This window comes from Mus caroli, chromosome X (genome assembly GCF_900094665.2).
Source record: "Mus caroli chromosome X, CAROLI_EIJ_v1.1, whole genome shotgun sequence".
NCBI classification, from domain to species: domain Eukaryota; kingdom Metazoa; phylum Chordata; class Mammalia; order Rodentia; family Muridae; genus Mus; species Mus caroli.
The window spans coordinates 31,353,637-31,380,875 of NC_034589.1; the positions used below are offsets into that span (position 1 = coordinate 31,353,637).

The 27,239-nt window shown below is 45.5% G+C and overlaps 1 pseudogene; it reads right to left on the reverse strand.

The window, feature by feature from the left end:
* Positions 1–18,557: 18,557 nt before the first annotated feature.
* Positions 18,558–27,239, reverse strand: part of LOC110286901 — a 24,615-nt pseudogene continuing 15,933 nt past the window's right edge.

The window sequence follows — 27,239 nt, forward strand, 5'->3', positions numbered from 1 at the left end:
TTCTTTTTGGAGGCACTCAGAGCTATGAGTTTTCCTCTTAGCAATGCTTTCATTGTGTCTCATAGGTTTGGGTATGTTGTGACTTCATTTCCTGTATTTCTTTAAGGGAGTTATATTTTTCTTTCTTAAAGTCCTCTATCACCATCATGAGAAGTCATTTTAGGTCTGATTCTTGCTTTTCCAGTGTGATGGTGTATCCAGGACTTGCTATGGTGGAAGAATTGTGTTCTGATGATTCCAAGTAACCTTGGTTTCTGTTGCTTATATTCTTGCACTTGCCTCCTGACATCTGGTTATCTCTAGTGCTACCTGCCCTCGGTATATCTGACTGGAGCCTGTTCTTCCTGTGATTCTGGTTGTGTCAGAACTCCTCAGAGTTCAGCTGTCTCTGTGATTCTGGCATCCTGTGATCTGAGATCCTGGGTATGTCAGAGTTCCTTGGAGTCAAGCTTCCTCTGGAATCCTGAGATCCTGGTGTGACCAAGCTCCTGTGATTCTGTGATCCTGTAGACCTAGGTGTGTTAGACATCCTGGGAGTAGAGCTTTTTCTGGATGTTGTGGAACTTGCTGTGGAGTTAGTGCCCAAGGTCTGCTCAAGGCACCTTTGATCCTATGATCCTGGGTGTGTTAGAGTGCCTGGGAGTGGACCTTCCTTTGAGTGTTATGGGACTGGCTGCAGAATTTGAGCCCAAGGTCTGCTCAGGGCACTGGCTCAGACTGGAAGGAACCTGTGCTACTAGTCGGGTGGAGTTCCTGGGTACCTGGGTCCTGCTGGTCCCAGTTACTTCCAGTGTTAGGGCAGATGTTGTGTTCTCCTCACCTCTGATCCTATGATCCTGGGTGTGCTAGAGTACTTGGGCATGGAGCTTCCTCTGGGTGTTGTGGGACTGGCTGTGAAGTTCGTGCCCAAGATCTGCTCAGGGTGCTGCCCCAGACCAGAAGGAACCCATGCCACTGGTTGGGTGGAGTTCCTGGGTCCTGCTGGTCCCAGTTACTTCCAGTGTTGGGGCAGGTTTTGTGTTGTCCTCACCTCTGATCCTCTGATTCTGGGAGTATTAGAGTGCCTGGGAGTGGATCTTCCTCTGGGTGTTGTGGGACTGGCTGCGGAGTTCATGCCCAAGGTCTGTTCAGTGCACCAGCCCAGACTGGAAGGCGGTGCATAGTTTAGTTGACCCTATCTAGGCCCTGAAGTGTCAAGTGGCTGTAGCAGGTGAGGTTCATGGGAACTCACAAGACTCTGGGACAGCAGCTATCCCTGAAAGTATGAGGATGACATTGGAGAGCTGGTGTCTGGGTCACTCACAGGATTGTGCTGGTCAGTGATGTGCTTGACCAAAAGTCTACTTTAGGGGAAATCCTGCTCACTCACTGGCCTGACCTGTTGCTCAGGCTATAGAAAAGAAGGCAGGCCTGAGATTGTGAGGAGGTTCAATGAGGGATGGTATTTTACTAGGGGACTGGCTTTTCTCTCTTGCTGGCTAGGATGCTGGATCCCATCACATCCTGAGATGGTTAGGATGTGTGTGAGGGCCAGATCTTGATTACTTACTGAAGTTGGCTCACAAAAAGGCAATTTGACTGCAACTTGACCTGGATCTGTGTGGCTAGCACAAGAGTACAAGGTCTGGCTCCCATATAGGCTGAGCTTGGGTGTGGGATATTTCATGCACACTGGGTTTGTGACTGTGGTAGTGGTAGGATAGGGTCTAGGTCATTCAGTTATGCTGCACACTTTGCGATGGTGAGATCACTCCTTTAGGTAGAGCAGATGCAGCAAGCAGGGGTCTTGGTCACAAAGGAAGCTTGTCTGGAACTGTAAGGATGGTGCAGGAAGGGAAGGTCTTGATCCCTCACCAAAATGGGCCTGGGACTGTGGTGATTTCCTGGAAGTGCAAAAGTCCTGAGCATTTGTCAGGCTGAGATGGAGTGGGGGACTGTATATTTATTAATATGCAACTTCAGGATAAAACTTCAGCTCTTACCATGGTGGGATGGTACAAACCTAAATCATCCCAGCTAGGTCAGAGATTAAAAGAATAGGTATAGCAGGCAAAGTTCTTGGGAAAGAGCCACACTGGGATGCTGTGTAAGCTCTGTGATACCAGCTAGGCTTGGCAGGTGTTAACATGGTATTGCAGGACAGTGTCTTGAACACTCATCAGTCTGGACCAGTTCTCATGCTCCTTGACATGGGAGTATGATTACATTGTAGATAAGCAGGTTTCATGGTAACTTTCTTGGATGTGAGGATGGGTACACTGTATGAGCTAAGCTAGACATGGGAATGTGAGGCTGGTGTGTGAGGGAAGGGTCTTCATCAGTTATCAGCCTGTGATGGTGAGCAGGTAGCCTGACCCCAACTGGGCCTGAGACTATGGGGATGGCATGGAAGGGCTAGGTTCTTGGTTCCCTCCCCAGGGTAGTTTCAGAATCTTCGGATGATTCAGGAGGGGAATCTCAATCTCTTACAAGTGACCTGACTCAAAGACCTGGAAGATTGAAAGCAAATGGAGATATTCGGCTCTCAGTAGTCTATCCTGATAGTCAAGGCTAGGCTGTGAGGAGAAGTGGAACACAAGCAGGCTAGTATCTTGAGTTCTCAGTGTCTTAGTATGGTATATAATCTGACTGACCCCAGGTAGGCCAGGGAGAGGTTCAGGATGGTGAAGTTCCTGGGAACTCACTATGCTGAGCAAGTGTATATTCTTTTTGACATCAGCTAGTCCTGGCAGTGAGGATGCTGGGGAGGAAATGTCTCAGTTATGCATCACTTGGGACAGACAACCAGGCTTCTTGAGGGAAGCTGGATCTTTGATTGTGGGCATGGCACAGGAAGGCTTGTATCTGAGCACTTCACCGGGCCTGTTTATTTGGTGCTTATCTTGAACTAAGTCTCAAGAGTCTGTGATTATGGCTTACAGGTGAGTCTTGATCTCCCAGCAGGCTTGGCTGTTGCTCAGCCTGTAAGCTACAAGCTAGGTCTGTGAGGCTGATGAAGGCAGGTGGCTGTATTGAGCATGGTGATCAGGTTGTGGGACCTGATACAGCCTATGGGCATAGAGAATGTGGAGGCAGATGAGAATCTCAGTTGTGCTGATGGCTAATGTGCTTGACCACAGTTAGGTCTGTGAACGTGAGGATGGTAATGGGGCAGAGCACGTGACTTGGCTCTGGTAGCTGCTTGACCCCAACAATTTCTGGGATTGTTAAGGGAGTGGAGTAGCTCCTGGTTTTGATCTCTACCAGGGTAGGTTGCTAAGCAGACAACCTGACCCCATGTCTGTAGGACACCGTGGGGATGACAGTAGATGGCCAGGCTCCACTGTTATTCATAAGTGTGGCTTGGTGTGCATGCACTGTGACCTGAGGAGTCTTTTAAATGTAGTAATGGTGGGGAAAGGCAGCGTTCTTGGTCATTCACCAGCTGGCCTGGTAAGTCTTAGTGGAATTGTACAATCACTAGCTAGTCTTAGCTGGTGGGGGAAAGCAGGGTTCTGGGTCACTTTCTGGTGATAACACAGAAAGTCTGGGCCTCTCCCTCATCAAGCCTGGCTCTTCAGCCATCTGCCTGCCCTTAACTAGGCTTGGAAGTCTGAGGATGTCACTGGAGGAGTTGTTTTGATTTCTCCCCAGGCTTGGCTTTTGCTCAGGGTATATGACACAAGCTGGGCCTGTGAGTATAATGAAAGTGGTTGGGATACTGGGCTCTGATTATACTGGTCTAATGTTCAGGGTGCGTAATCTTGATAGTGGCCTGGTAGTGTGGAGAAGGTGGAGGCAGCTGAGAATCTCAGGCATTCACTAGGCTGTGCTGGTGGTCAAGCTGCTTGACTCTGGCTTGGCCTGTGTGTGTGAGACCATAGTGCAGGAGAGGAGAGTCTTGATCAATGACTTGGTTCTGCTAGTGACCAGACTAGTTAACTCTGCAAATTCATGGAATGTATAGGATAGAAGGAAGGGCCCAGTCTTGATAATTCACCAGGGTTGTCTAATGAGCAGGCAGCTTGACCTCAGCTTGTTAGGAGACAAGGGATGTCAGTGGACAGCCAAGGTCTTGGTCATTCACAGGAGTTCAGGCACTATGGCTCAAGAAGTCTGCAAAATGAGGTAATGATGAAGAAAAGGTAGAGTTTTAAGTACCTCCTCAGGTTGAGCTAGTGCCTATAATGGGTAGGATTGTGACATCAGTAGCTAGTCTGAGCTAATGAGGGAGAGCAGGATTATGAGTCAGTGACTTTGTACAAGCTGTTTGACCAGAACTAGGTCTGTGAGTATGATGGTGCAGGAATATGTACCCTTTGCCTCTTTCTACGAGGGGCTGGTGTTCAGGATGCTTCACCTGAGATAGGCCAGGAACTGAGGGTTACCTTGGTGTAAAACACTCAGGACACTCACAAGGCTGGCATACAGTGCTCACTGTGTGACCCAAGCTATGCCTGGGAGGATTCATGTGATACAAACAGGGCGTGAAATTGAGCTTGATGGTACACAGTCTGACCGACCCCAGCTAGGACAGAGAGTACAAGAATTATGTCAGAGGACAGGATCCTGATTACTTACCAGACTGGGCTGTGAGCAACCTGTGTGATCCAAGGTAGGCCTGGGAGTGGGAGGGTGGTGTGGGGGATGGAGGTCCTTATCAATCATAGATCTGAACTGGTTACTAGGTGTCTTCAGTCTAGCTGCACCTGTGATCATGGGAATAAAACTAGCAGGCATGTTATGGTTTTCTCACCAAGCTGGGTTATAGGCCACCTATGACAGAGTCTTGCTCAGTCACCAGGCTGGGTCATCGCTCATTTTATACAACCCAAGTTAAACTTGTGAGAGTGAGGATGGTGAGAAACACAGGGATAATGGGCAATCTTTTTTTTGGGGGGGGGAGGAAAGGTTTATTTGACGTATAGTTCCAGGTCACAATCCATCATTAAGAGACATCAAGGCAGGAACCCAAGGTGGGAACCTGGATATAGGAAGTGGAAGAATACCACTTCCTGGGTCACTCTGATTCACTCACCCACCCAGCTAGCTTTCTTAGCCATTGTAGACCTACATGCCTAGGGGTGGTGTTGCTCACATCAATTATCAATCAAAACATTCTCTCACAGTGACAACCACAACCAAAGGCCAGTTCTGACCTAATATGATTCTCATGTGAATTTCCCTTCCTAGGTAAATCTAGGTCCTGTCACTATGACAGTAAAATCTAACCATTACAGGGATTTATTTAGATGCCCTTGGCTACTCACATCTTGAATGTTGAGGCTTGCCCCTCAGTCCCCAGCCATAACTAGGGGTTATTCCATTTTGTTCCATGCCTGCCAGCTATTTCATATTGTTGCTTTAATATGCCTGCCAGTCATTGACACAGAAAAATAACTTGATTCAGAGCAAGGTCATGCTGATCACATACCCTGTTACGTTGTATATATTCTAAGGTTTATTATTCTTAAGAAACCCAACAACCATAAGCTCCACTTAGGACCAATCAGAATACAGGTCGTTTAGAACTGTTCTGTCTAGCTAGCCAATATAGCTGGAGTCAGAGCCTACCCCTGGGCAGCAGTTCCTGTACCTTCACATGACCTCATTGTGGTGTTTCCCTTTATAAGACCTAAGAAGTATTTGTGGTCATAGCCTCACAGCTCCTGAATTCTGAGCTACAGTCCTGATCAATCTTTTTTTTTTTAAACGATATGTGATAATGGGCGATCTTTAGTTTGTCCTTTTGTTCAATCTTTTCTGTGTTCTAACCATGGCCTGTGTCTGGTATGTTAGAATCATGGACACTCACTAGGCCACTGGTTTCAACTTTCCTAATGCTGTAATGCTTTAACATAGTTCTTCATGTTGTTGGTGACCCGCCCCCCCCCAAAAAAAACCATATTTTCATTGCTACTTTATAACTGTAACTGAGTCATAATGCAAATCTTGAATCATAATGTAAATAATTAATATGCAGGATAACTGATATATGACCCCTGTGAAAGTGTTGTTTGACCCACTAAGGGGTTATGGCCCACAGGTTGATCTGATGGGAAAACTGCTTGAACAGAGCTAGGCCTAGGAGTCTGGGAATGGTTTGAGGGGAGAATAGTGGTCACTGACCAAGCTGCTTAAAGCCATCAAGCCCTCATTGTTAGGCTGGGGTCACAAGATCCTGCCTTGGACATTAAATGTACGCTGATGGGCAGGCAGCGTAATACTAGCACTTCCTGGTAGTATGGGAATGTCACAGTGGGGCAAAGGTCTGATTCACTCCTATGTCCATCTGTATTTGGTCATTGTGGTCTGGGATAGGCCATGGGCTTTGGTAAGGGGCAGGGGAATGATGAGTGTTTGAGTCATTCACTAGCTTGCCTGAGATTGTAAGACTAACTGGTCTGAACTGCTGTAGAATGGCAGTTGTCTGGGTCACTAAAGAGGATTGGCTGGTTGGGTTAGCTGCTTGTCCCAAATTAGACCTCAAATGTTAAGATGTATAGGAGGGCTGGTTCTTGATACCTCATCAGTCTGGGATGGAACTCATGTTGCTTCATGCAAACTAGGCCTCACACTATGTGACTGTGCTGAGAGTACAAGGGTCCATTCTACTCACCAGGCTTTCCTGCAGTGCAGGCTCTGTGATCCAATGTAGGCCTGGGAGAATTAGTATGACATGGACAGAATAGGATCTTGGGCTATCCCGAGGATGGGGTAGTGGTATACAAGCTCACTTAGCACAGTTAGGCCAGGGAAAAGGTTGACAGCTTGGGCAGGTGAGTCACTTGGATAGACACCACAATGGCTAGTATATGGGCTGTGTAATATCAGCTAGGCCTGGCAAGTCTGTGATTCTTTCTTCAAGCCATAAATTTGTACATAGCTTATGTTTTAAAAACTGATCACATGTTTTCTTAAAAATATATTAAGCAGTCTGAGTGCACATGAAGGTAACACATTGAATACATATTTTGATTTGTGAATGTGGAGAAGTTGAAGTCAGGTGGAAATCTTGGTTACTCAATATGTCTTGGCTGATGGGTAAGGTGCCTGTGTTAGTTAGGGTTTTACTGCTGTGAAGAGACACCTGGACTATGGCAACTCTTATAAGTGACAACATTTAATTGGGGCTTGCTTATGGAAGTGTCCAGGCAGACATGGTGCTGGTGGAGCTGAGAGTGTTCAGAAGGCAGCTAGGATAAGACTAGCTTCCAGGCAGCTAGGACAAGAATCTTAAAGCCCATACCTACATTGACACTGTCTTAGGGTTTTACTGCTGTAAACAGACACCATTATCAAGGTAACTCTTATAAGGAAAACATTTAATTGGGGCTGGCTTACAGGTTCAGAGGTTTAGTCCAGTATCGAGGCAGGAACATGGCAGCATCCAAGCAGGCATAGTGAAAGAGGAGCCAAACGTTCTACATATTCACTGGAAGGCTGCTACCAGAATACTGGCTTCCAGATTACTAGGATGAGGGTCTTAAATCCCAAACCCACAGTGACACACCTACTCCAACAGGACCACAACTTCTAATATTGTTACTCCCTGGGCTGAGCATATACAAACCATCACATTCCACTCCCTGGCCCCTATATGCTTGTCCAAACATATGAGTCTATGGGGGCCATACCTATGCAAAATACATTTTACTTCAAAAGTTCCCATAGTCTAGAGCAATCTCAACAATGTTAAAAGTCCAAAGTTCAACGTCTCTTCTGAGATTCATCCAGTCACTTAGCTGTAATCCCCAAAGCAAGACAGGAAACCAGCTGGGCAAACTCCATACTCTTTATCTGCATGTCTAATGTCAAGACAGTTTTCATAGCTCCAACTCCTTTTTCATCTTTGTTGACTGCATCAAACTTCTTTATCCTAGGCTGGTTCTACTCTGTTAGCAGCTTTCCTCAGTAGGTGTTCCACGGCTCTGACATCTTGAACATCTTGGGGTCTCCAAGTCAACTTCAACTTCACAGCTTCTTGTTTCAATGTCTGGAACACACACATGATCTTCTGTGCTCCTCCAAAGGGCTTGCATCATTTCTCCAGCTCTGCCCTTTGTAGCACTCTGGGCTCTGGTTGACTCTACTCCATTGCTGGGTGATGTTCACAGTGAACATGCCATTGTACTGGCAACTGCAATCTTCTGCTGGGATCTTCTGATGCAACTAGACTTCCACAATAGTGTCTCATAGTCTCTCTTCATGATGCCAAACCTCAGCTTCTTTTCATGACCCCCTCAGTCCTAAGCCATCAACTGCAACTGAGGCTGTACCTTCACCAATGGCCTTTCCTGGCCTCGCACAGCTGCTCTCCATGAGCCCTTTGTACCTGGGTAGTTCTTACACATTACCAAATCCAGCTGAAGTATGAGGTACAGCCTTGCCTATCTCTAGAACACATCTTCTTTGTGCCCTTAGGTAACACTTCCCAGAAGATTTCACCTCAGTTATGCTGGTCTCTTTGAATCACTAATTTCTTAGCTCCAGCTAACCATCATCAATTGTCCCAGCAGTCCCTTCTATTTTTGACTCTAAAGCCAGAGACACATGGCCAAAGCTGAGTTCTGCTGATTCCTGGGGCTGGAACATGGCTCCCTTGTTCTATTGCATTATACATTAAATTTCTGTTTTCCAACTCCTTCACTGCCTAAGCTTGGCTGTCCTGGAACTTGCTCTGTAGACTGACTTTGTACTCAGAGCCTGCATGCCTGTCTCCTAAGTGCTGGGATTAAAGGTATGTGGTCTACTACACTGAAATTAGGCTATTCTTTACTTAGAACATGCTCTGTACCAGGCTGTCCTTAAACTCAGAGATCTGCTTGCCTCTGTCTCCTGGAATTAAAAATTTGTGCCACCTTGCCTGGGCCTAAGCTTTTCATGGATGCTATGCCTCAAGATCCAGATCAGAAGACTGCATCTTTCATATCTGGATTGCATTCATTCCAGATTAAGAGTACAAGTGCAAACAATCAAGTAATAATGATGCCTAATATGACATAACTATTCCTAGTTCAACAGTAAAGGCATGAACGATAAGCTTAGTTGGACGGGATCTTGCCACAAAGTCACCAATCTCTTTTTTGTTTATCTCCTTGAACACAAGATTCTGCTCCACTTCACTTTTTGATGTCCCTTTATTACTTGAGCCATATATATATATATATATATATATATATATATATATATATATTCTTTCTAAGCTTGCTATGCTTGTTCAAAATGCTCTTCATGAGACTTAACCAGAGAACAAAGTCTCTGTTGGGCTTTTTTGAAACCCATAAATCTGTTTACCTTAGCTTCAGGTAGAACCTTAAGACAAGGGCAAAACCCAGGCACATTTTTCACCAAAATATCACAAGAACAGTCTCTAGCGCACATATTAAAATTTTCCTCTGAAACCCCGAGAGCCAGGCTTCACAGTATAAATAACCCTCAGCAACAAAGTCTTCCATAACCCTCCTAGGATGGCCCATTAAGCCCCACTTGAAGGATTCATTTGCTTTCCAAATCCAAAGTCCCAAAATCCACATTCTTCCAAACAAAAGCATGGTTAGGTCTATCACTGCAATACCCTACTCCTGGCACCAATTTTCTGTCTTAGGGTTTTATTTCTGTGAAAAGACACCAGGACCACAGCAACTCTTATAAAGGACAACATTTATTTCCAATTTTTTATTAGGTATTTTCTTCATTTACATTTCAAATGCTATCCCCAAAATCCCCTAGATCCGCCCCCCTCCCCTACCCACCCACTCCCACGTCTTGGCCCTGGTGTTCCCCTGGACTGGGGCATATAAAGTTTGCAAGACCAAGGGGCCTCTCTTCCCAATGATGGCCGACTAGGCCATCTTCTGCTACATATGCAGCTAGAGACAGGAGCTCTGGGGGTACTGGTTAGTTCATATTGTTGTTCCACCTATAGGGTTGCAGACTTCCTTCAGGTCCTTGGTTACTTTCTCTAGCTCCTCCATTGGGGGCCCTGTGTTCCATCCAATAGCTGATTGTGAGCGTCCACTTCTGTGTTTGCCAGGCATTGGCATAGCCTCACAAGAGACAGCTATATCAGGGTCCTTTCACCAAAATCTTGCTGGTGTATGCAATAGTGTCTGCATTTGGTGGCTGATTATGGGATAGATCTCTCTGGATGGTCCTTCCTTTCGTCTCAGCTCCAAACTTTGTTTCTGTAACTCCTTCCATGGGTGTTTTGTTCCCTATTCTAAGAAGGGGTGAAGTGTCCCCACTTTGGTCTTCGTTCTTCTTGAGTTTCATGTGCTTTGCAAATTTTATCTTGGGTATTCTAAGTTTCTGGGCTAATTAATATCCACTTATCAGTGAGTGCATATCATGTGAGTTCTTTTCTGATTGGGTTATCTCACTCAGGATGATACCCTCCAGATCCACCCATTTGCCTAGAAATTTCATAAATTCATTGTTTTTAATAGCTGAGTAGTACCCCATTGTGTAAATGTACCACATTTTTTGTATCCATTCCTCTGTTGAGGGACATCTGGGGGGCTTACTTACAAGTTCAGTGGTTCAGTCCATTATCATTATGGCAGGAAGCATGGCAGTGTCTAGGCAGACAAGGTGCTGGAGCAACTGAGAGTTCTACCTCTTGTTTGAAGGCAGCTAGGAGAAGACTCTCTTCCAGGCAACTAGGACAAAGGTTTTAAGCCCACACCCACAGTGACACACTTCCTCCAAGAAGGCCACACCTACTCCAACAAGACCATACTTTCAAATAGTGCCACTCCCTGGTCCAAGCATACTCACACTACTCCATTGCCCAACTACAGTTAGGCCTGGGAATATGAGGATGCTGTGGGAGGGGAGAGTGCTAGTGCTGTCATAGCTGGGATGGTAACCAGACTGCTTGATCCCATCACATACTGGGATTTTTAGCTTGGTCTTGGGAAGCAGGCTAGGTCTGTGGGGGATGACTTGAATTGGAAAATATCTGGATTATTAACAGGTAAGGCTTATTGTAGACTCTGTAACCAGAGCTAATCCTGGGAGTGTGGTAATGGTGGAAAGAAGTGGGATGTTCACAAGGCTGGGCTAGTCCACGATCTACCTGAGATTACGAGATCACTCAGTTTCTTATCTGAGCTGGTGCTGAGTCAACGAGTTCTAGGTCGCTAACCAAGCTTGGCTGGTCAGCAAATTGTTTGTCCCTCACTAGACCTGGGAATGTAAATATGTTGAAGATTGAAGAGGTTTTGATCTCTTACTGGCATAAGCTAGTGGCCAGACAGCTTCAGCCCTAGGGCTGTGGGAGTGTCCTGGCAGTACAGGGGCACTAAGTTTCTCACCAAGAGAGCAAGATGTGAGACCCAAGCAAGGATGGTTGTAGTACACCAGCACTGTGAGTTCTCACTAGGTTGGTGTAGTTCACAGTCTGACTGACCATAGTTAGGGCAGGGAATGTGGACAGCTGTAACAGATGAAGTTGTTGGGCATTCCCATTGTTGATTGGTTGTGAAGATTTGGTTCAGTTGGGGATAACACAGGGGTTTGGGGGGCTTGTTCACTTACCAGGTTGCACAGGTTGGCTTTTCTGCCTGACTAAACTAGGCCTGGGAAACTGATGAGGGTGCTGAATGCAAGACTTAGTTGCTCAGCTGGCTGAACAGTTACTCAGACTATAGTTACACAGGCTAAGCCTGTGATTGTGGGAATGGCCAAGGCAGGTGGATGTGTTGAACATACACTAGGCTATCCTAGTACTAAGGCCACATGATCCTAAGACCTAGTACTAAGACCACATGATCTTGGCCTATGAGTGTCAGGAATGTGAAGGTAGGTAGCTCACACACTATATTTGGCCTATGGACATGCTCCTTGGCCACAGTTAGACCTGGGAGTGTGAGAATGCTACAGGAGTAGAGATTCTTAATCACTGACTAGGCTTAACTGGGTGGGGCACAGGCTGTTTTACCCATACTAGTACTGGGTAGTCAGGTCATGGAAGAAGGGTTAGTCTTCATCACTGAGCAAAATAAACTGTTCCCAAGACTGTAGGAATGACACAGGGTGACAAAATCTGTCTGCAAGATTGCAGATTGACCAGTGAGGGTGAAAATGGTAGGTAAATGTGTGGTTCTAGTTCACTCACCAGTCTGCCTGGGATTGTGAAATTACTTGCTAATCTTAGCTGGTATGGAAGGCAGGGTGTGAGTCATAAACAGACTTGGCTTGTTAATAAGCTTCTTGACCAAAAGTAGGTGTAGGAGTCCAAAGATGGTGCAGGAGATTGCTACCTCACCACAGTGAACTTATTCCCAGGCTGCATCATGAAAGTTACACTTCAGATTGTATGCCTTGGTCATGCAAAGGCACTGGTAACACACCAGGCTGAGCTGAAGTGTAGGGTCTGCTATTTAAGCATGCTTGAGAGTATTAGTAATTCAGAGGAATGTAAAATTCTGAGCTCTCACTAGGATAGAACGATGCCTAGTCTAATTGACTCCAGCTAGTCCAGGGAATGTGAGGATGGCTCAGGCAGGCAAAGTTCAGGGTACATCACCATGCTCTGCTCCTCTGTAAGCTGTATAAGACAAGCTGCAGATAGCAGTATGGGTAACCCTTTTGTGAAAGGGCAAGTCTTAAATCAATCACTTTATTGTGCTTTTCAGAGATCTGATTGACTTAAACTAGGCCTGGGATTCTGAGAAACATGTTGGACTGGGGTTGGGGTGGTCTTGATCACTAATCAGGGTAGCCTGGTAAGCAGACAGCTTGACCCTAGCTCTGCCTAGGAGGATGGAGATGCCATCTGCTGGCAAATGTCTGAGTGACTTCCAGATACACACACACACACACACACACACACACACACACACACACACACACACACACACACACTTTTTTCATACAATATATTTTGGTCCTTTCTTTTCCTCTCTCAACTCCTCCTAGAACCTCTTCACCTCCCGACAGACCACACACACACACACACACTTTTTTCATACAATATATTTTGGTCCTTTCTTTTCCTCTCTCAACTCCTCCTAGAACCTCTTCACCTCCCGACAGACTCAACTTTATTCTGTATCTCAAGAAAAGAAAAGAAAACAAAAAGCAAAAACAACCCACCCCCAAATTAAAGCAATCCAAAAAGGAAAAAAAAGGCACAGGAGAAAACTTTGAGTGTATTTGGTATTGGCTAACTGTTCCTGGGAATGGAGTCTTGCCTTGGATTATGGTTGATATACCCAGTGTGATTCCATTAGAGAAAATGGAATCCCATTCCCCATACATATCAATTCTAAATAACTTCTTGGTTAGTAGTGTGGCTTTGTGCTCCCTTTCCCTTCTCTATGCTCTGATTTTGTCTGGCTTGAACTTATGCAGACCTTCTACATGCTGACAGAGACTCTGGTTAGTTCATATGTGTGTGCATCAGCCCTGTTATACCTGGAAGACAGTTTCCTTGGCGTCATCAACCTCCTCTTGCTCTTACAATACTATCCCTCCACTTCTATCAGAGATCCTAAGGTAAGGTAGATCTCGTATTCAGGCTTTGTAACCCAATCTTGGAATGTGAGTATGAGGCATATAGGGACCCTTAAGCCTTCATTAGGTTAAACTGATGGGCAAGATGCTGGAGCACATCTAGCTAGGCCTGGAAGTATGAGGATGTGCAGGAGAGGAAAGTCTAGATCAAGGATTCTCAGCCTTCCTAATGCTGCAATCCTTCAGTACTGTTCCCAATGTTGTGCTGACCCTCCCCCCAAGCATAAAACTATTCATTGCTACTTCATAACCGTAATTTTGCTACTTTTATGAGTTCTGTTTTCCTGGTTGTCTTAGGTGGTCCCTGTGAAAGGGTTGTTTGACCCCCAAAGGAGTCACAGACCCTCACGTCTAGATCACTAAGAACCAGTTGTCTAGATCATGAAGCTATGGTGGTGAGCAGGTTACTTGACCCTAGCTTGGACTGAGACTGTCTGGGTGGAATGGGGGCGGGGGGGCAAGGTCTGGATCATTCATAGGCAGGCCTGGAATGCTGGCTGCAAGTATTTGAACATACTGGGGGTAGGTGGGGGTGGGGTCTTGATTTCTCATGAAGCTATAATTTTGTGTAAGCTGCATGGCAGATGCTAGGCCTTGTAATATGAGGATGGGGTAGTAGGGCAGGATCTTGATGAGTCAGTGGTCTGGGCTTGTGCCAAGGCTACTTGATGGGAGGGCAGGAGTCTGTTATCACTTATCAGGCTGTGCTGGTCAGCAAGCTGCCGCACCTAACCAAGGCCTTGGTGTGTCAGGAAGACTCTGGAGGCAGGAGTCTTTTTGTTTTTAATTATTCACTTTACATCCCACTCACTGTCCCACTCCCAGTCACCCTCTCCTAAATCCTTCCCCCATTTCCCCTTCCCCTTCTCCTCTGAGCAGATGGGGCCATGGGGATCCTCCCCCCCCCCAACCCGGAACTTCAAGTCACTGCTAGGTTAGGTGCTTCCTCTCCTGCCCAGGTCAGACAATGCAGTCAAGCTAGAAGAAAATATCCTACATAGAGGTAGCAGCTTTTGGGATAGCCCCCGCTCCAGTTGTACAGCAACAACATGAAGACCAAGCTGCACATCTGCTACATATGTATGGGGAGGCTTAGGCTCATCCTATGTATATTCTTTGGTTGGTAGTTCCAAATCTGAGAGCTCTAAGGGTTAGTTGAATATGTTGGTCTTCCTGTGGAGTTCCTATCCCCTTTGGGGGCTGAAATCCTTCCTCCTATTCTTCCATAAGAGTCCCCAAGCTCCATCCACTATATGGCTATGTCTGCATCTCTCTGAGTTATCTTCTGGATAGAGTCTCTCAGAGGAAAACATGCTCCTGTCTGCAATCATTAACAGAGTATCATTAATAGTGTCAGGGACTGGTGATTGCCCATGGGATGGGTCTCAAGTTGGGCTGGTTATTGGTTGGCCATTCCCCCAGTATCTACTCCATCCCCAGTGCCTGCATTTCTTGTAGACAGGATAAATTTTGGGTTGAAAATGTAGTGGGTGGTTTGGTGTCTCTATCACTCCATTGGAGTTCCTACAGGAGGTTGCCTCTTCAGGTTCCATATCCCTAGTGTAGTGAGTCACAGCCAAGGGTCCCCCCCATTGATTCTTGGGCACCTCCTTTATCCCAGGTCTCTGTATCATTATGGAGGTGCCCCTACCTCCTCATCACTCCTGTCAGTTGTAGATTTCCATTCATTTTCATGGCCATCTAGCCATCTCTCCTGTCCTTCCCAACACCTGATCCTGAACCCCCCATTCCCTTTTCCCTCTCTTCTCTTCAAGTTCCCTCCCTCCATCTGCCTTTTATGACTATTTTATTCCCCCTTCTAAGTAAGATTCAAGCTTCCTCAATTGGGCCTGTGGAGTGTAACATGGTACCTGTACTTTACGGCCAATATCCACTTATTAGTACATACCATGCATGTCCTTTTGGCTCTGGGTTACCTCACTCAGGATGATATTCTCAAGTTCTATCCATCTGCCTGTAAAATTCGTGATGTCTTTCTTTTTAATAGCTGAGTAGTATTCCATTGGGAAGGACCTTCACCAACCCTACATCTGACAGAGAGGGCTAATATCGAAAGTTTACAAAGAACTCAAGAAGTTAGACATTAACAACTCAAATAACCCAATTAAAAATCGGGGACAGAGATAAACAGATAATTCTCATCAGAGGAATCTCAAATGGTTGAGAAGCACTTAAAGAAATGTTCAAAGTTCTCTGACTGAGGATTCATCAGAGAAATGCAAATCAAAACAACTCTGAAAATCAAAATACCCATCAGAATGTCTAAGATCAAAAACTCAAGAGATAGCACATGCTGGTGAGGATGTGGAGCAAGGGAAACACTTCATCATTGCTGGTGGGAATGCAATCTTGTACAACCACTTTGGAAATCAATTTGGCAGTTTCTCAGAAAAATAGGAATAGTTCTATTTCAAGACCCAGCTATACCACTCCTGGGCATATACCCAAAAGATAACCCAATATCCCTAAAGGACACTTGCTCAACTATGTTCATAGCATATTTATTTGTAATAGCCAGAAACTGGAAGCAACCTAGATGTCCCTCAACTGAAGAATGGATAAAGAAAATGTGGAGGCAGGATTCTTAATTATTAAACAGGGTGGGCTGGTGCTCAGTCTATGTGAACAAATATTGGCTTCTGACTGCGAGGAAGGTTAAGCCAGGAGGTGATCTTGGTCAATCAGTATGTGTGTGATAAACAAGCTGTTAGACCAGTGTAAAGCCTGAGGTGGGGGGTGATGAGGATTGTCAGGGAAGGGAGAGTCCTGATCCCTGACTAGGCTGCACTGGTAACTGGACCGCCTGTACCTAAGGCCTTAGATGAGAGGTCGTATCCCAGATCACATACCAAGTTAAGCTGGAGAGTAGAAAGTTTTTCCTGGGTTTTGGGGATGGCATGGGTGGGCCTGGGTGGAGCTAGGCCTGGGAATGTGCTAATGGTACAAACAAGTCAGTTACTAGCCTGGTCTGATAGGCAAGCATCTTTGGCTCAAACTAGTCACAGGAGCTGGAGGGCAGTGTGTGAGGACAGGTCTTGATAATGTACCAGTCTGGGCTGGTGTTTGGGAAGCTTGACCAAAGCTTGAGGCTAGAAGCATAACAATGGGCACAATAGTTTGGCTCTCTTACTAGGTTTCACTATTGAGGGATCATCTTGACCAAACTAGACTTGGGAATCTGCAGAAGGTGCTAGAGTAGGAGTCCTTATCACATACAGGGCTGGAGTGTTACTCATGCTGTGTAAACCAAGCCAGGCCTATCAGCTTGAGGAGGGTGCCTGGATCACTAAGAGTACTTAGGAAATTCCCTTCTGTCCTCTGGTGTCCACACAGTCTGACTTAAAAAGTCCTGGAATTATTGCTATGGGGGGTAACTGTGGAATCCAGGGTAATCATCTCTTTGTGCTGATGCAAAGTCTGCCTGTGACTGGGAGACCACACCTAGACCAAGCAGGTGCAGAAAGGCATGGTCTGATTCACTACCAAACTTGACTAAGCCACAATGTGCTTGGTCCAAATTCACCCTAAGAGTTTCAGTTTGCTGCAGAAGAGTGAAATCTCACCAAGGAGAGAGACAGGTCTGCAAAGGACAGTCTCAGCAGGACAGACTGATACTCAGGCTNTTTCAGCAATGCATAGACCTGGAACAGTGAGGGTAACCTCAGAGTGAAGGATCAGGTTCAGGCACTGGCCTGGGTCATGGTGTACAGGCTGTGGCACACAAGCAAGACTACAGACCATTATTGTGATACGGGAAGGATAAGATATTGAGTTGTCATCAGGTTGGGATGGTACAGTCTGATTGACCACAGTTAGGCCACAGAGTGTGAGGCCAGAGTCTGAGGAGGGCANTGGAAAGTGAGTCTTGACAACTCACCAGGCTGGGTTGTTGCTCTGACTGTGAGCATAATGATGGTAGAGGCCGGTTGGGAATTTGGACACTCACTAGGGTGCACTGTCTACCCAGGATCATTGGGTTTCCGGCTAGCGTGAGCTGGTACAGGGTGGCAGGGGTCTGGCTCCACAGTGGGATGCTTGACCAAACATAGCCTGGGAGTTTGAGGATGGTGAAGCTCAGTAGGCTGGCCTGTAGGCCTGGGGTCTTAGGAGAACAACAGCAGGGCATGTTGAGCTCTCCCTGGGCTTGGGTGTGCTGTAGTTTGTGTGAACTCAGCTACGATGGGGAGTGTGTCTGTGGCTCTGACAGAGGAGAGTCTTGACAACTTACTGTGCATGGATGGTGTTCAGCCTGTGTGGCACCTGCTAGGCCTGTCAAGTACACTAGTGACATCACGGACTAATGTATATTTTAATGTGAAAGCTACAAATTTATCTTAGATTGTAAAAGCTGAGTACATGTAAAAAGCCTTTCATCTAAAATATAGAAATCTGTATAACTTGGACACAGATGATACACATGAACTGTGGAAATTACAGTATTTCATAACACACCAAATTATTAGGAACCACTAAAAAAGTTTACAAAATGAATTTTGGTTTGTGGGAGATATTTTAACCCAATTAAGTATAAGGAAGTTTCTAACTACACCTCCACTTCCTAAAAATAAATGTTCTTAGAAAACTACAAACTAGCAAAAATACTGTAAACAGGCTGGTGCTAACAAACATGGCTCAGGCAGTGTCTTTTTAAGGGCCTTTTAAAAGCCCCTGGCAAAGTCACATTCTGGTTCCCTGCTAAAACTAAGGATACAATACAAGGTCTGACATTTTCTCTTTTCATGCAACCTGTTTGTCTTTAGGTTGAAAGATGGTTATTTTGAAATACAGATTTTCCTTAAAGGGACTGACCTGAAAATATAGATATAATATCTGGGAGAAAGAAACCAATTGGTGACTTCATTCCCTTGTAAATAAAGTGAATGAATCCTTTAACTCCAGGCTAATACATCATGAAAAAGAACTATCTGAACTATAGGAGTGTCACTTAAAAATATCAACACTATCTTGTGCCAGGTTTTCACAGCTGTGACATGGTTTAAATTAAATAATCCATCCCCAAGAGGAGCCCACCCGAAGCAAAAAATCAAATGTAGACTATATCTTAAACTGATACAGCCATCATATTGTAGTTTTTAGAAGGGCCTGTTCTGCCCAAAAGAGGTTCCTCCTTAAGCTGATTCTGCTATCTACCATTTGTGCATTGGTGCTGTTGTGAGAGCTACCTCCCACTGGTGAGGCTTCATACAGCACACAGATGGAACCGTCCTCTCCAATCCTGTAGGATACTTCATAGGGGTCAACCCACAGTGTGAGTTCACTTGGGAGAAGCCTGAACAACTCTCTACTGCTCAGTCCAATCTGCTGGGCAGCCTGACTGACAAGAGGATCCATCTTATGGTTGATGCGAATACACCTGTAACCCGATCCCTTGCAGGGTTGCTCTGGGAACCAGTGATGTTTGTAGTGTTCTACCAGCAGNTCCTGCAGGCTCTGGCTGAAGGTCTGTAGCAGCTCCTCATTCCTGAGGCCCTTGGTGCAGAGGAACTTGCAGATGAAGGTTGCTGCAGCANAGATCTCACCAATCATGGTGGCTGCAAGGGTTAAGAAGGGGGATGCATGGAGGTACAAGATAGGTCAGTAGTGTGTCTCTGAAGGCACAACAGTCACCCACCTTTCTACCAAGACCTGGAGGTCTAGAGAAAGCAAGTGTGTGAGTGAGGCAGCTATTAGCTCTAGGGGCCTTTTGCAAACTTTTCTTTTAGAGGAAAATGTTACTGTGGAGCGAAGAGACAGGAGGAAATAGCTANCCTGGTCANATCACTTTGCCCTCCCCAGCCACCTTCCCACCAACCCAGCAGCCTCAGAGGACCCCATGAGTTGTAGTTCCAGTTCCAACAGACAAAATTACTTGCATTCTTAAAGGCATATTAAGTGTAAACNACCTGAGCACACAGAACAACACACTGNGTACATATCTTGGCCTGTCGAGTACAGGGAAGTGGAACACACTGACTAAAATTGGGTTGATGGGAACGCTGCCTGACCAGAGCTGGGACAGGCAGTATGGGGATGGTGCTGAGTAGATCACCTTGGTTACCNACTATGAGGATGGTCTTATTCCTAGGCTACTTGGTCCCAACCCGCACTGTGATTGTTAAGTTGTTTCGGGAGTGTAGAGATGGTAGCATCGGTCATGTACCAGTATGGGCCACTAAGAAGGCAGCTTGACCCCAGCTTATTCTGGCACTGTGTATTGGCACAGAAGGGCATATCTTAAGCTTAGGCCTGGGGGTCTGTTAATGTTATAGATGAGCAGAGTTATGGGTGACTCAACAGGCCAAGATTGGTGGACAAGAATTGTAATCCAAAGTATTGTGTATGGTATGCAAGGGCCGGGTCTTAATTACTTACCAGTCTGGGCTGGTGAGATGTTCCCCTGACCCAACCTATGCCTGGCACTCTGCAGTTTGAACAATATTGCAGTGTCTTGGTCACTCACGATGTTGGATTACGTGCAGGCTGATCAAAGTTAGACCAGGGGGGATTAGTATATGACAGCAGCAGGATAGGAACTTCAGCTTTCAAGAGGCTAGAATTGTACAGAGTCTGACTGGCCTGATTCAGACATCGGAGAATCTTAGACAGTCATCAACTTAGGATATCAACAGGAATAGTGTCCAGGCTGTTTGACCCTGACTGAGCATGATTATATAATAATGGTATAGATATATAGGACTCTGTATCCCTCATGAGACTGGGCTGATAGGTAAACTGAGTGAGCCAAATTGGGCCTCAGATGTGAGAATTATGTGGGATGCCAATGTCTTGATAACTCAGTTCTATCAATTATTTTCCAGGTTGCTTGACCCCAGATGGATCAGGGAGGGTGAAGATGTCATGGAAGGGTCAGGGTCTTACTCAATAGACAGTGCTGGCCTATAATCTGTTTGAACCAAACTAGGTGTGGAAGTGTGGCCAAGGGATTGGAGGGGATGTCTTGGTATGGACTCTGCTTCTGGGCAGGTTATATGACCAAGGCCAAGTCTGTTACACTGACAGAAGGAAGCATGCTTGTCTTTTATTAGTCTGTGCTTATGGGCAAATTGCTCAACCTTAGCTAGGCCTGGGGACATAAGCATTGTGTGTGGAAAGAAATTGTTAATCCTGGAATATCCTCCTGCTTGTATAAAGCTGCTTGACCCCAAGTCCTGGATTGTTAGGATGATGGAGGAAGACTGAGTCTTGGGTACACTTGTGAGAAGGCAGCTTGACCTCTGTTACTGTTGGATATGACAAGAGAGGGCTACAAAAAAAAAAAAAAAAAAAAAAAAAAAAAAAAAGGGGTGGCTTGTGTGCAGGCTATGTGACCAGAGCTAGCCCTGGTAGAGTGATAATATGTCTTTCAATTACTAGTCTTGTCTAGTACACAGTGTGCCCGGAATTGTGAGACCACATTGTAGTCTACAGTATAGTGAACACTCTTGTTCGCTAATAAGGTTTGGCAGGTCTGCAAGCTCCTTGACCTATGCTAGTCCAAGGAGTGTGAGGATGGGGCATGAGAGCAGGGTCTTTCTCCTCACCTGAATAGATGGTGCTCAGGCTGCTGAAACCATTCTAGGCCTCGGAATGTGTGGATGTTCTTGGAAGTACAGAGGTCTGGGTCATTCACCAGGCTGGGCTAGAGGACAGGCATTGCTGCTCAAGCTATTAGGGTGTATTAGTGCCATAACAAGAGGACCAGATCTTGAGTTCTATGATGTACAATGTGATTGACTCCAACTAAGTCAGGATGAGGAGGGCTGTGGCAGATGAGATTTATAGAAACTTACCAGGCCTTGTGACAACAGCTGGAACTAGTACTGTGGAGGTACAGGGGCAGTATGTGCTACTTAGACTCTGCTAGGGTTGAACTGGCATTAACATGGAGGACAGTGATCTGAAACACTAATCAGGCAGCTTTGGTCAGTGTTCTGCTTGACCAGTGTTCTGAGGTAGCTCCTTGAAGGGAAATCTTGATAACTCACTAGGCTGATCTCTTGCTTAGATTGTATGAACCAAACTAGGCTTATGAGTGTGAGGAGGATACATGAGCGAAGATCTTGATCTCAGGGCACTCACTTGTCTCCTCTGGTGGCCACATTGCAAGATCTCAACTAGTCATGGAATCATTAGGGCTGCGGGAGAGGTAGTAGTATTGGTTACTTACCAAAATAAGCTGGAGAGAAGGCAATGTGACCTTAGGATGAGCAGGGGCTGTATGGATGGCACAGGAGAACAGTCTGGGTCCCTCACAGGCTGAGCTTTTATGCAGGTGGTTTTTTTACCCAAGATAGTCCTAGAAGAGTGGCAATGGTGGGAAAGAGCAGGGTCAGGGCCACTCACCTGGCTAAGGTGGTCTGCAGTCTGCCTGTAATAGTGAGATCACTTTGTACTCTAAGCACGTGCAGTGGGGCAAGGGTCTGGGCCATATAGGAGTCTTAGCTGGGCTGGGAGCTGCTTGAATGGAACTATGCCTGGGAATATGAGGAGAATGATGGAGACCAGGCTCTTCAAATCCCACAAACAAAAAGCACAGTTTTGGGCTGTGGGGATGCCCTGGCATTGGAATGCTCTTGGTTATGCACCAATCTGGGCTGATATGTGAGCTACCTAGGCACAAATTTGTCAATAGGATTCTTGAATCTATACATGGCTTGGTTAGGATGGAGGTTATGTAACCCAAGGAAGGTCCAGGAATATTAGGACACCAACCAGTAGGGTAGGAGCTTGAACTCTATTGAAACTGGGACAGGGAACATTCTGACTGATCCCAACTAGATCAGGAACTATGAAGATGGCTTAGACAGGCAAGGATTGTATGGACACATAAGCCTATGCTGATGTTCAGGCTATGTGGCACCATCTGGCATGGTATCAAGAATGGTGTAGAAGATAAATGTCTTGATCATTCACCAGTCTTCATTGCTAGCCATGATTTATGACACTAGCTGAGTCGAGGAGTATGGTAATAATGTAGATCAGCAAGGTTCTGGGGAATTAAAAAAGGCTGTTACTGTGCAATATTGTGTGACAGTGTGACGCAAACAAGCCCTGGGACTAAGAAGATTAAAAGGGAAGGCAGGCAAGGTTTTGATAACTTACCAGTGTAGTCGGGAGCCTGGGCTGCTTGACACCAGCTAGACCAAAGACTCTAGAGGAATTCACAGTTGTGGGTCACATACCAACTAAGTTCAACTGCTTGACCTGAACTAGGCCTGGGAGTCAGAGGAAAGTACTAGAGAGGGAGTCATGATCACTCAACAGGCTGGGGTATTGCTCAGGCTCTAAGTGTATGCAACAGGAAGGTGGGGACACAAGGTACTCACTAGAATGACCTCATACATTGTCTTCCTGGGACTGTGTCTTGAATCACTTGTCTGAACAGTTGCAGAAGGACAGGGGTCTGGGGAACTAACCAGACTTGGCTGGTCAGTGAACTGCTTGACCCAAACTCAAATCTGAGTGTCAGGATGATTCAGTAAGGTGGGCTCTTGATCCTACACTAGGTTATCTTGGCTAGCGTAAAGGCTGTTCAACCCAAGCTAGACCAGGGAGTATTAGGAGGATACCCCAGGATATCTTACTAAACTGAGTCTCTTACTAAACTGAGATGGTGTCCATTCTGATTGACCCCAGTAGGCCAGGGAGTATGAAAATGGCTCTGGCTGACCTGGGAATTCACCATTGTGGGCTGCTGTACCGACTGTGTAACCCCAGCTACACCTGGCAATATGAGAATAGATTCTTAGATACTCACCAGTCTGGGCTGGTGCCAGCCTGCTTGACGTGAGTGTGGTAATGGGTGAGGATGGGTGGGGTTCTGCATACCCCTCCAGGCTGAGGTGGTAGTCAGACCACCTCCTATTGTGAGATCATTGCTATTCTGACATGGTGGGGGAGGGGAGGGGTCTGTGTAACCAGTCATGCTGGGGAAGGTGATGATGCTTCAGCCAAGCTAGCAATGTGACTAGAGAATAAGCTTAGAATTGCCACCTGTCAATCTTCCCATCAATTTTCCACTGAAGAATTCATGGCAAGAAATGAGATCTTTCAGGATAGTTTTACAAGGACAGTTTTACTTTGCTGACCCAGAATAGCACACAGATATTATCAAGCTATATGCTGCAGTTCTGTTACATTGTTGTTTATTTTGTTTGGGGGGTTTTTGAGATAAGGTTTCTCTGTATAGTCCTGGCTGTCCTGTAACTCACTCTGTAGAGCAGACTGGCCTTGAACTCAAAGATCTGCTGAGCGCACATTATTAAGTTTGTTTCAAGGACAAGAGAGAATGTCTTTTTTTCAGGAAAAGGTATTGTCATAGTTTTCAAGAAGCATGTCTATGCAGGTGATCACTGGTGAAGTCCAAGTCAAGGCACAATACGGCACCATCAGTGAGCATCACAAGCCAATATAATAAATAATATAATAAATATAATATAATATAATAAAACCTGGACTCCTGTTTAAACCTGTGATGGTTTTTTTTTAAGCTATTCAAAGTGCAAGCCACATAAGAGCCAGGAGGAAGAGTCACAACATAATGAGAGAAAGTTTGCTAAATGGGGCTAGAATTTGAAGTACCATGTGGTCTTCATGTGATTTAACTCAAAAGAGGGTCGGTCTCTCTTCTGAAACCAGGGTGTTGTCTTCTCTTGCCAGCTCATGGTTTGTGGTATGGCTGTATCAGTCCTGTTGGGATCCTGAGAAAGCCCACAGGAGAAAGCATACTGGTAGAGCCTCTGGTCCCACATCAGTGTTGACAATTATGCTGTGTTTCTATAGGTGTCAGTGGGGACTAAAGTATATGTTGATTTTTCAAGGTGCTCCTGAACAAGCTAATGCCTTATCCCCTGAGTGTGCTTATATATTTGGTTTTGAGTCACAAATGAGCTTGTTCAATTATGGTTTATCCTTGGGAATACCCCAAAGAACTTGAATTTCCTGGAGTTGACAAAAACACTTTTAGTAACAAAGTCTTCCATAGTCCTACCAGGATATCACATTAAGCTTCATTTAAATCATTCTACTGCTTTCCAAATCAAAAGTCCCCAGCTCCTCATTCTTTCAAACAAAAACATGGTCAGGCCTATCACAGCAATACCCACTCCTGGTATCAACTTCTGTCTTAGTTAGGGTTTTACTACTGTGAATAGGCATTATGGCCAAGGCAACTCTTTTTAAACATTTAATTGGGGCTGCCTTACAGGTTCAGAGATTCATTCCAGTATCATCAGGTAGAAGCAGAGCAGCATCCAAGCAGGCATGGTACAGGAGAAGCTGAGGGTTCTACATCTTCATCTGAAAGCTGCTAGTGAAAGACAGGCTTCCAGGTAGCTAGGGTAAGGGTCTTAAGGTCATGCCCACAGTGGCACACCTACTGCAACAAGGCCATACCTTCTAATCCTGCCACTTCCTGGGCCAAGCATATACAAACCATCACACATACAATGAGAAAAGGAAAGCATCTTCAACAAATGGTACTGGTCTAACTGGATGTCTATTTGTAGAAGAATGAAAATAGTTCCATATTTCTCACTCTGCACAAAGCTCAAGTCCAAGTGTATCAAGGACCTCAACACAAATTCAGATACACTAAATCTCATAGAAGAGAAAGTACAGGTGACATTTCCTGAACAGAATACCAATGGCTCAGGATCTAAGATCAAAAATTGATAAATGAAACTGCAAAGCTTGTATAAGACAAAGGACACTCTGAGTAGGACAAATTGGCAGCCTACAGATTGGAAAAGGATCTTCATCAGCCTTACATCTGACAGAGGGCTAATATCAAAAATTTACGAAGAATTCAAGAAATTAGACATTAGCAAGCCAAATAACCCAATTAAAAATTGGGGTACAGAGCTAAATGGAATTCTCAACAATATAAAATGGCCAAAAAACTTAAAGAAATGTTCATAATCTTTAGTCATTGGGGAACTAGAAAACATATCTACTTGGAGGTTCTATCTTATATCCATCAGAATGGCTACGATCAAATATTCAAGAGATACCACATGCTGGTAAGGATGTGGAGCAACGGGAACTCTTCTTCATTGCTGGTAGAAGTGCAATCTTGTACAACCACTTTGGAAATAAACTTGATGGTTTTCAGAAAACTGGGAATAGTTCTACCTCAAGATTTTACCAGTTTTATCACCCCTGGGCATGTTGTGGATAGCCCTGGGGCTAATTATATTTGATGTTAATTCTTTCTCCTGTGAGTGGCTTCAAACAAGGAATGAGTCAGCACTCAGGTGATTTCCAGTAAATCTGCTTCCACCTTAATTTGTAAAATAAAGGAGAGCTGATGACTGGGCAGATGAAAGGGAAGGTGGAGCAGAAGGTGGGGGAAAGAGAGAAGAGAAATGGAAGAGGGAGAGGACGCAGAGGAGGAGGAAGAAGGAAAGCAGAGCAGAAGCACATTGCTTGGAGAAACTGCAAGTTCTAAGGGGTTTCATATATGGAAAAGATGGTAGAGTAGTGGTAGATCTGCCCAATCTAAGCTCACAGCATGTATTCAAATTAATTGAGTTGTGTTTTCATTGCCAGGGCATATCTGGGTTGGAGAGATTTAACACAACAAAATGGCGCTCAACTTATTGATTTGAATTTAACTCACCTGAGATAAAAATTCACTGCCCCCCCCCCCACCCAATGGGCTTAGGCAGCGATATAGGCTGCAGCAGGGTGGATTTGAAGCTGACTGGGTTTGAGGGGCCTACAGAGAACAGCACAGAGGCATCTACGCCTGAGAGAGTCTTTCTGAGTTTGCTTCCCTGTATCCTTTGCTCTCCACCCTGCTGGAGAGCCACCTCCAAATAGGGACACAGACAATACAGGTCTTTTACACTCAGCTTCTCCCTATGAATAAAGAATTAGGAGACAAAGATACAAAAGGCTCTAGACCAGGTAATTCATTGACGTAAAGAAAGAAATCTAACCTTTTGATACTTAAAGATTGCATAAAGATATATTGGTCTAATAAGTCTTACAGGTGACACTTCCACACAATACCTAAGAGATTATCCCTAGAATGCTAGACCATTGGGGTCTTAGGAGTGTACAGGTCTGGGTTACTCACCAGGCTGGAATTGAGTAAAGGCTTTGTGACCAAAGCAAGGCACAGGATAATTATTAATAGGACACCTCCAGGATAAGCTCTTGTATTCTTACTGGGCTGGGGTGATATGCAGTCTGATTTGCCTCAGCTAGGACACAGATAGTAAGAGTGTAAAGGCAATGGAGACATTGGAAAATCACCATGCTGGGCAATACCTTACAGACTCTCTGAGACCAACTAGTCCTGGCTGTGTGTGGATGGTGTGGGAAGGCAGAGTCTTGGTTGTGCATATTAGTCTGTGCTGGTGCACAGGCTGTTTGTCTACAGCTGGGACTGGGAGAATGGTGTTGGCAGGGGCCATTGTCACTTATAAGGCTATGCTAAGATATGCTACTTGATTAAACCTAGGCCTAGAGTCTGAAGAAGGTGTTGGAGGGGAGTCTTCATCACTCACTAGGCTGGTCTGTTTGTTGTTCAGGCTATGTGAACCAAGCTAGGACTATGAACATGTGGATGGCCCAGTCACGCGGGACCTGAGACTGCTCTGGTTGGGGAGAGAGAAATCCGGCCCACACAGGGCCACAAGCCTCTTCCGGTCAGAAAAGCACCTGAGCAGCTGGGGCGCAGGGTCTGCTGACACTCGCCAACTGCCCACAAC